The sequence below is a fragment of the Chionomys nivalis genome, chromosome 24, assembly GCF_950005125.1.
Source record: "Chionomys nivalis chromosome 24, mChiNiv1.1, whole genome shotgun sequence".
Classification (NCBI taxonomy): domain Eukaryota; kingdom Metazoa; phylum Chordata; class Mammalia; order Rodentia; family Cricetidae; genus Chionomys; species Chionomys nivalis.
This window is the reverse complement of record NC_080109.1, coordinates 4,098,984-4,108,738: the sequence shown is the minus strand read 5'-3', so window position 1 is coordinate 4,108,738 and position 9,755 is coordinate 4,098,984.

The window sequence follows — 9,755 nt, the reverse complement described above, 5'->3', positions numbered from 1 at the left end:
CTATGGAGGCGCTATGAGATTAACACATCTTGTGTATTTTCTGGGTTTTTTTTTTGTACACAGTTGTAGTCTCCTACTTAAGAGATTATTGACTCTGTTGAAAAAAGAAAAGAAAAAAACAACAACAGCAACCAAACCTAAACAAAACAAGACAAAACAAAAAAGTCTGGGGTGGAGCCATGTCTTGGTGGTTGGAGCTCATACTTTTCTTGCCTAGCACTCAACGTACACTCCCACACCCATAATAGGTGACCCCGACCACCTGCAGCTCCAGTTCTGAAGGATCCAAGACCTTCTTCTGACCTCTGCCAACACCTGCACACACATGAGCACATATAGATACATACAGAAATAGACAGCTGTTTAAAGAGCGATCACCCATCTCATAAGCAGTGTGACTGTGTTTCACCAAAACTGTTGAAGGGCAGGAGAATCAACCCTAAACACCTGCTCCTGCTGCTGCTGCTGCTGCTGCTGCTGCTGCTGCTGCTGCTGCTGCTGCTGCCGCCATCTTGCTAAGAAGCAAGAAGAGAGTGGCCCTGAAATAGGTTCTGTTTTCTAAAGTTAATGGGCTGAACCTAGAGAAATATCAAAATTTCCTTGCATTAGCACTGACCAGAGAAACCAATGAGTGGCAGTAAGTTAAATATCCTAATTTGTTTTGAGTAATGGCTTAATATGAACATTTTACTAACCTATATCTGTTAAAGTGGAATACCAAACTGAAAAAAGTGTTTATAGCACTTAAGAAACTGGATGAAGATAGAAAGATTTGAAGTGGATTCCCCAAATCAAATTAACGCACAAAAGCTTACCTTAAATTCCAAGGAATCTGTTGGATTATACGATAATAGGATAACCTACAAATTCACAGCTCAGGCTATTAGCAAAACCTATCAGACAGAAAAAGAAATGTTGGCTTGAGCTCAGTCTCTGTTAGGGGCAGAATTCAGATTTCACAAGGAGATTACACACTGTACCGGCTGGTCTTTTTCTGCTATACTGTTCACTTTGGAAACAACGCTGGTGAGACAAAATCAGCTTAGTTTATCCACAGAAAGCATAACCAGTATTTTGACAGATTTTAAAATGGAGGTTTGGTTAAGCAAGAGGAGGTTTAACCTTCTTTCCTGGGACTGCAGGAGGGAGCTGATGTCAGTATACAGAAGATGAAAATCATTTTAGCTAAACATGGAGAATAAAACTAGATAGAGCAGCCCAGCAATGAGGCCCTTGGAGCAGGTGATGAAGGCTGTGTCACCAGTGCACTCAAGCGATTCTTTCCCATACTGCTTCCGAAAGGATACCTCCTACAGCCAAGGTATGCTAGCTTAACTACATGCAGAAAGTTTAATAGGTCCAGTCGTTTCTACCTGGCAACATAACTCTACAGACGGAACATAGTGTTCTTGATTTTGTCTGGAAATTGTTTAAAACACGCCAACTGTGCCCCTTCAGGCTGGTGTTGGAAGGCAGTTGCAAACATAGCTTCATTAACATGTTACCTCGCTTCAGGTAGCATACAGACATTTCACCTTTTCCCCAGGCCTCCCATAGGCTGAGATATTAAAATCAAGTCCTCTAAAATTGAATTGTCTACACATTTTCAAATACAGCCAATTTGGGTTTAACCCCTACAAATTCATTCAAGACAAAACAGAACCCGCAATAGTTATAAGATATAGTTCTTTCTTCAGCTGATAAAGAGCGGCTGACAGCAGAGGAGACATCTTAGTTAACATAAAATGTGGACTTTCAAAGGGGAAACGCGTTATTGTAGACAGGTAGACACTGCCACGTATAGGGGAGTGGAAAGTCTACACACAGCTCTACAGGGAACAGTTCTTCCGCTCGGTGACAGAAGAATGTAGCCAGCTGTGAACTGCTTACATGCCGTGCAGTGAGAAGCATGGTTGACATCTGGAGCAAATCCAAAGATTAAAAGCCTCACCTTAAAATATTTACTGGTGGTCCAGAAAAGTTCATTCCGAGGCTAAGTAGCTCACTTAATAGAAAACTTTTATCAAAGTTTACTCTAGGGCTGGCTACAGAGCACATGTGTATAAAATATCTGAAATTGAATGCATGATTAGGCAACTAACATCTTTGAAGTAACGTAAACTATTTGGTGGCCCCTTAACATTTATCACAGCTTGTTCTAAACATGAAGCACTTTAATTTATGTTATTTTTAGTTCCCATGACCTAGTGTGTTTCCTCAGCAGAACTATATTCAGGGATTCCTGTGAGTAATTGTTACAGAAAAAAGCAAATTCAAGCGACTTAGTTTTCTCCTACAGAAGACACCTTTCCAGTCTCTGAATGGTTTCTCTTCCCTTTGTCTTTGAATGCTTAGTTTTAGAAATTGGAGGAAATAGTATTTCAGTCTTTATTTGATATTCAGCTTTTAATTTATGTATATCTGTGGCACCATGTCTGAAGCGGAAATGAATTGGGTTGCACAAAAAGGGAGAAGAAAAGTTTAGGAAAGAAATCGCATTTTCTAGGGTGTGATAAGGGTTTCTAACTGATAAATTTAGGTAAACGCTATTTTTGTGGTATTCACAAAGAGTGTATGAGATTGCAAATGTTTGGAAAGCATATGTGGTAATAAATACAATGGCTCCACTCATTCTGTGGATAGCATTCTATTCTAAATTCACAGTGAAGGACTTTATGTTTATTCAAAAACTCTCATGAAAGCTCGAAACTATCCAAAGGGTAATCAATAATGACCTAGAAATGTATATGTGGTTGTGTGACTACTGAAGGAGGTACAATCCAGTTTTAATTAATGTGCAAAGATATTTGAGTGACATGACCAGACTAGAGAAGAGTATATCAGGTGAATATTTTTATGTCTTAAAAATTTATGGAAAATAATTTTAACTATTAACACTATTGTAGTTTTATTTGGGGTAGTAGAGAGTTGACTTGGGTAAGCTGCTGCTGCAAAACTTTTAAAAAGAATTTTAAATGTTTTCTTATCACATTAAGTAATAAATATTTAACGTTATGATATAAAGAAAAATCTGATCGTGTAAGAAGAATCAAGAAATTACTTAAAGTATATGGAATTTAATTTTAAATTTTTAAAAGTTTAAATTATTTTCATCCCAAGTAGTCATAATTATGGCTATCTACGTGGGTGCAAATCCTTTGCTGCCATCTTCTGGAGCTCAGTGAGGTGTGCATGTCAACAGGCTTCTTCCCCTTATAGACAAAGCTTCTCAGAGGAGACAAGGGAGGGATAATTGCATTTGTAAATTAGAGCAATGAGAAATGGAAATTGGCCTCTATGAATGTACCATTTTATCCCATGAATCTATATTTGACCTATGGACATTCCTTGAATGTCCTGAAAATATTGACCTTTTGCAAAATTCCCATTTTGCACTGTCTCAGGCTCACTCCAAAACTGGATTTTATTTCCACAAAACTGATACACTTTAAAACGCAGAGGATTAAAGAAGAAGAAGCAGAGACACAAATGAGTAGTCACTGCTTTTTGTCTTGCAGCCGAGTCTGACTTAAAGGGAAGGTGCACAGAGCAGAAAAGCCCTAAGGCACTAGAGAAAGGCTGCTGCCTTGGCTTCTCCGCACACAGAAGGATGCATCTAGATGCTGTGTGCGCTAGAGGACCAGCAAAGAAATAAAGCACTGCATCAGCATCTTACACAGCAATGTGGGCTTGCAAACATGAGAATTCATTAAAATGAGGATTCCTTAAAACTCCACAACGTTGCCTGAAACATTTCCTGGGACAATTTGTTGAACCTAATTCAGGAACAAACACCAGGGTTCTCTGTCTCTCCTGCCTCCTCATTCCCCACCTACCTGTAACCTCACCTTCTTAAGTTCAGCTTCTTCATTTCCAGTTCAACAACTCATGGATGGAAGTGGGTAATCTTGATTTGTAGAATTGCGGTATCTGCCAACTTAACAATCCTTCTGCCAGAGCTGATTTAAAGCTGTCGCCCTGATGTCACTTAAAGACAAGATGGAATTAACCGAATATGCAGAAGGGACTCGCAGGTGCGTCTCCACTGGTCCTCCCTCTGAAGCCAGCGGCGCTCACCTGAGTGCCATGAGGCCCCGTGACATTCCAGCTCATTTAGTTTCTCTGTCTCCTGGCCAGTGGGCAGTATTGGCCACTCCCTTATTGGAAAACCATTCTCCTCTTCGGGTTCACTCTCTATTTCTGTAGCACACACTTGTCTTTCTGTGCCACCTGCCACCTACCCAGTCAGTTTCCTGGGGGTCCATTTCCTGCCCCCTACGGGTTCTCTGTCTCCATTACCCTGGTCTCACGGCTCTCCCCTCACAGACCACAGTCATGGAGTCCAGCAGGTCTAGACACAGCTACAGCGTTCTGCTGTTTCTCTTTGGCCTAGCACACGATGCTCTAGCAGAATTTTCAGGCTCTTTACTCTTTCTCATTTTCACTGCCACTGTCTGATACTTTGTTCATGATACATCTGCACTGAGCTAATGCCATAGCTTCCTAGGTGATATCATTCTTCCAATTATTTTTTTTTTTACTGGTTCTTCTTTTCTGCCCCAGCTCAGCTCCTCTGACAATTAAAATTACCCTTATTGAGGAAAATCCAGTCATAACTTCTTCCATTTTCCCTGCAGACTAAAATTGTAAGTGCACGGTTCATAATTGTTTTTGCCAACCCACTACGGATAATACATACCAAAGGAAACCAGATCTCTTAATATAAAACAACTCACCTTCTACTTAATTCCATTACAAGCACCAGATCTTGACTTAAAAATCAGCAATTTGAAAGAAAATGTACCACGGGAGTGACATAATTTCTTATGTGCCCACAGCATGTTGAAACACAGTTATTTACAAACAACGCGCGTTTATTCTGGTACAGTTAATTCACAGAATGAGACATTGTGTAACTCTTCCCTCTAGCTTGACAGAGGGTGGGGGAGGCTACAGACCCACAGGGAAACTGCTGCCCATGAGACTCCTCCTCAATACCATACAAGCAGCAGGCAATTGCTAGGAGATGAGAAACCCTTTGGTGCTGCTATTTGCAAGTGACGTAACGAACTGTAACGGTGCCGCTTTTGTAAACCATTGCTCATGCTGGTGGGGTGGACTTTTTAGTGACGTGTTGGCTGGAGTCACGCATGCTCCTGTAAGTCATTGGCTCAACAAGCTCGATACAGGGTGAATGAAGTCTTGGGTCTATTGGCTTTGTCTAAAATGGGTAGACAAGACCGCAAGTCTGAAAGATAGAAAGAAGAATCTATAAAAGCCAATCAGATCCAGGCTATGGCTCGGCAGGACTCCAACCTCTGGGCTCACTCTCACTGCGTCTGACCCCTCCCACAGTTCTCTCACCGCGTCTTACCCCTCCCACAGTTTTCTTGTGACTATATTGGTTCCTCCCGAATCAGAGGGGATATTTCCTGCGTTTTGAAATCATTAATTTAATTAATTAAAAAAATAAGGTAATGTATTTCCCAGGGGTTAGGGATTAGGCTGTGAAACACCCCTACCCCCACCCCCGCCCGGGGTGGGGAGGGAGCGGCATGCTGCCTACTTAGACTGTGAGTTAAGAGCACCAGTTCTAGGTTAGCCTGACTGGATCCAATTTTGTTTGTAGTCATTAATCACTGAAGTAAATATCCTGGGAAAAGTAAGTTTTCTAGACTTCATTTTCTCTCATAAAATGTGAATATATAAAACACAGAGATTTCATAAGGATAGAGAAAGATTAAAATAAACATTAGCAGAGTAGAGAGCATTATACCAGACCCAGAATAGTTAGCCGCAGTTCCATTTAGTATCTGCCCAGACCAGGCGTCTCACTAGAACATCTGTAATGACAGATGGTTAGGACATTAACCTAACAACAAAGACAGTTTGTTCACGATGATGAGTTCTGTTTGAGAATAAACAATCACGTTTCTCTTGCTCTATAGTAACTCAGATAGCTCTATATAAAATGCAGTGGTGCATAGTTATATTTGATGACTTGAATTATTTAAAATAGTGAGATTCTCCAAAAACAAAAAGGAAATTGTTTGACAATAGCAGACCATTGCCATGGAAACATGTATGTTAAATTATGGACATATGCAAGGACATGGGGGGCAAAGGATACACACGGGGCATTTTCAAACAGCAATCTTCAGTCTGTCATTGATAAAAAAGAGTGCTGTCATTTCCAGCCTGAGCAGGGGACGCTAGCTCCATGTCCTGCAGGACTACTGTCTGTGGAGTTGAAGGTTCTGGAAATCTTTAGTAGGATCAGTCAACCGTGCAGAAGCCTTTCACAACAACAAGGCATTGTTTACTTTAAAGATTAAAGTTGACAAGAGTGATTTCATTTTGCTCCTGATAATGTTGACATTTCTTTTAAAGTAGTGATGTTAAGGGTTCCCACATATATGAAAGATGACAGTTAAACACTATAGTTTATCATAGCTAGTGGCTTTTCTTGACACTCTGATGCCCCCCTTTGTGAGTCTCTTCCTTGCAGGCAGTGCGCTTGCCCCATAATTCCATCAAGTGTCAGTGTCCTTTTGTTTTAGCTCAGCCTTCATCCATCAACAGCCATGGGGATCCATGTATAGCTCACTATCCAGGGCCCAGAGACTGCTGAATTTATTATCCTATGATGACTGTGAGCACCTTGCTCCTTTTCATTTTTATCTGATCCCTGATCTGCACCACAAGCCACACAAATGCAGAGAGCTTCCTGCTGTACAATAAGGAACTGTTGAAGAAAGGTCCCATCTCAATCGCTTTGACATTTGAAAATGGGTCTTCTTTCCCTACACACTGCGCCCCCCCAAAACACACACACACACACAAGCACACACAGACACAGACACACATACAAGCACACACAGACCAGGCACACACACAGGCAGAGACACAAAGACACACACAGACACACACACAGACCAGCCCACCAAGCAGTACAAGACTACAAGCAGAATAAACACCACAAGCATATCTTTTTTTTATTAATTAATTTATTTAATTATTAAAGATTTCTGCCTCTTCCCCGCCACCACCTCCCATTCCCTCCCCCTCCCCCAATCAAGTCTTCCTTCCTCCTCAGCCCAAAGAGCAAGCAGGTTTCTCTGCCCTGTGGGAGGTCCAAGGACCACCCACCTCCATCCAGGTCTATTAAGGTAAGCATCCAAACTACCTATATCTTAAGCACTCGCACAAGGCAGCACCGATTCTCAACCTCTGAAAACCACTATGGGCTCCATGCACTAGACTTCTGGTCCTGTCTTCTCTCCTAAGCTTGCTATTCAACTCACGCTTCCATCCGCAAAAACTGAAATACTGCCAGGAAGAATTCTCTTAAGAGCTTCTCATTTTGTCCTTGTGGGGAGCAATGATCTGAACAGATTCTCATTGTGAATTTACTCAGCATTGCAGCATGTCCTATTGGCAGCCAGGAACTTGGTGCTCTCCATTTGGACTTTTATTTTCTGACTCAGAATGTGTTTTTATGCAAGTAAATAACAAAGCCCTAAGCTTAGACATGAAGGCACTAAACTCAACAGACATATGAAGGGCAATATGTAATAGAGAAGAAATTTAAAGCATTGTAGAGTTTCTTTTTATAAGTGGGTTATCTGCGAACTTTTTGCTTTAATATTATCTTTCAGTTAATGTTTAATTCAGTTATTCATGAACTCATTCACTCAACAATTATGGATCTATAACCCATTAGGAAAAAATGGTACCACGGTTCTGATGTTATAAAACATTGCTTTAAACATATACCAAAATTGTTTGAAAAATATTAACATAGCACTAAAATGTCTGTAGCTTAAAATGTGAAAATAATGAAAAGACATTATGCATTGTGTCCTGTAGAGAAATCAGCCAGTTTAAGTGAACCGATTTTGTTTTCTGTAGCTTTCTAAAGCCTCACTATGTTGTCTACGAATTATTAGCATCAACTAAGAAACTGAAGCAAAATGAAATTATTCTGTATGAAAATAAGATCTTCACTCAAGAGCCATCTTCACTGATAATTTTTGGAGATTTTAACGAGTATTTTTGTATGCACGTGTATGCATGTGTGTCTGTGTGAATGTGTGTGTGTGTGTGCAAATGTATGCCACTTCAATGGAGACCCGAAGAAGCTGTTGGATCCTCTGCAGTTGGAGTTACAGGTGGTTGGAACTGCCTGATGTCGGTTCTGGGAACCAAGCTAGGGCTCCCTGGAAAAGCTGGATGCACTCTTTACTTTTGAGTCATTTCTCCAAGACTGATGTTTTTGTAATTTTTTAATCCATAAGTTTTATCAGCCAAATAGATAAATAAATGAACATAGTCCTTAATTTTAAATGAATATAAAGATCTCAACATTAGTTCTTGTATGAGAAAAATTTGGATACTTACTTGCTGAGGGTACAAGGGGCTTTAACAGAACCACATGTGTTAATAAAATATAGGTTAAATTAACAGTAACTGGTGAGAATAGAAAATCCTTATCTTCTACAAATATTCACTTAAAATTGTTTAGATTTATTATGCATATGGGTGCTTCTGTTTGCATGTACATCCGCACACCACAAGGGGGCATTGGAATTCACTGGACTACAGCTACAGACAGCTGTGAGCTACCATGTAGATGCTGGGAATTGAACTCAAGACCTCTGGAAGAACAGTCAGTGCTCTTAATCATTGAGCCATTTCTCTAGCTTTCCCTCCCCTCCCTTTTTTTAAAAAAATATATGCTTTATTTATTTGTTTGTTTATTTATTTAATTTGAGACAGGGTCTCACTGTGTAGCTCTGGTGTAGAGTTTACTCTGTAGACCAGGTTGGCTTTGAACTCACAGAGATCTGCCTGCATGTGATTCCCAGGAGCTGGGATTGTCGGTGAGTGTCACCACGCCTGGCCCCACTGAAAAATTGTTAAAAACAACACAATTAACTAAAACAAATTTACTAAACAGGAACAAGTTGAAAAACATAAATGGAACTTTGAAAAGGGATCATTGAAAATATTAGAAATGTTTATCTTACTAAACTTTGTATTTTTATGTACATTTCAATTTTCGACATGCCGATTTAGTAAGTCTAACTTCAGTGTTATCTCTTTAGAAATAATTACTAAGTAAAATATTATGGTGATATAGAAACAAACTAGTTACTAGCCAATGAATTAATATTGACGAACTTGTTTCCAAGTTAAAAGTAGATGAAATCTGTGTAACTTAAAAATTTTAAATGTTTTGTGTATTAACATTATTTATGATAATTAAATGGCAACGATATTAATTCCTTCAAGCGTACATTGTCCTCCAGGCTACTTGCCCATTTTTATTTGCTGACTGACTTTTAAGCAATTCTTGGCTAAACAGGGAAAGGAGAAACAGTCTCTGTGCTATGTGCAGATGGGATACTTTTGTCCAGGCCCCGTGGTGTACTGCTTTCATAGCAAAAACTGCTCATCTGTAATATTAACCGAATGCAATCTCGGTTAATCGGATTCGAGACACTTCCCAATATTTCACTCCGTATTGCATTCAATAGTCACAGCAACCCTTTAAGTCAGGCATCATTATAATTATTAGTTACAGATGCAATCAAAGCACAGAGACCTTAATTTGCAAACGCCAAGAATCAACTATAAACTCTAAAGATTGCAAACGTCACTAACACGTTTTCCCGTCGGGTCGGCTGACGCTGCTCAGATTCACAGATTCCACGTCCTAGATGGCCAAACGACGATTTGCGTCGCGGTTACGC